This window comes from Penaeus monodon, chromosome 19, assembly GCF_015228065.2.
Source record: "Penaeus monodon isolate SGIC_2016 chromosome 19, NSTDA_Pmon_1, whole genome shotgun sequence".
Classification (NCBI taxonomy): Eukaryota; Metazoa; Arthropoda; class Malacostraca; order Decapoda; family Penaeidae; genus Penaeus; species Penaeus monodon.
The window spans coordinates 10,889,592-10,889,867 of NC_051404.1; the positions used below are offsets into that span (position 1 = coordinate 10,889,592).

Consider the following 276-nt stretch of genomic DNA (forward strand, 5'->3'; position numbering starts at 1 on the left):
TCATAGCATTCATTTTCCTCCCTCCCCCCCTTTTCATTTGGGGGTGGGGGGTGGGGTACCGCTTCTTAATGGCGTCTGCAGAATGAGTGAGCCTTTTGTGTGTCCATTAAAAATAGATAACACGAGAACAAATTCCACTGGAGTATTACAAGCCGAGCTGAACAACGCTTCCCCGAGGGTTGGAACTGTTATCATTATTATTTTATTTTTTAAACTTTTAATATTTCATTCGTGCATCGAAACGTGGACGTGGTTTGGGGGACCTGGGAGGGGAGC

The 276-nt window shown here is 45.3% G+C and overlaps 1 protein-coding gene across 1 annotated transcript in view; it reads right to left on the reverse strand.

Annotated features, from left to right (window-relative positions):
- Positions 1 to 276, reverse strand: part of LOC119585054 (furin-like) — a gene marked incomplete at its 3' end in the record, with an annotated part of 92,633 nt that overhangs the window by 47,812 nt on the left and 44,545 nt on the right.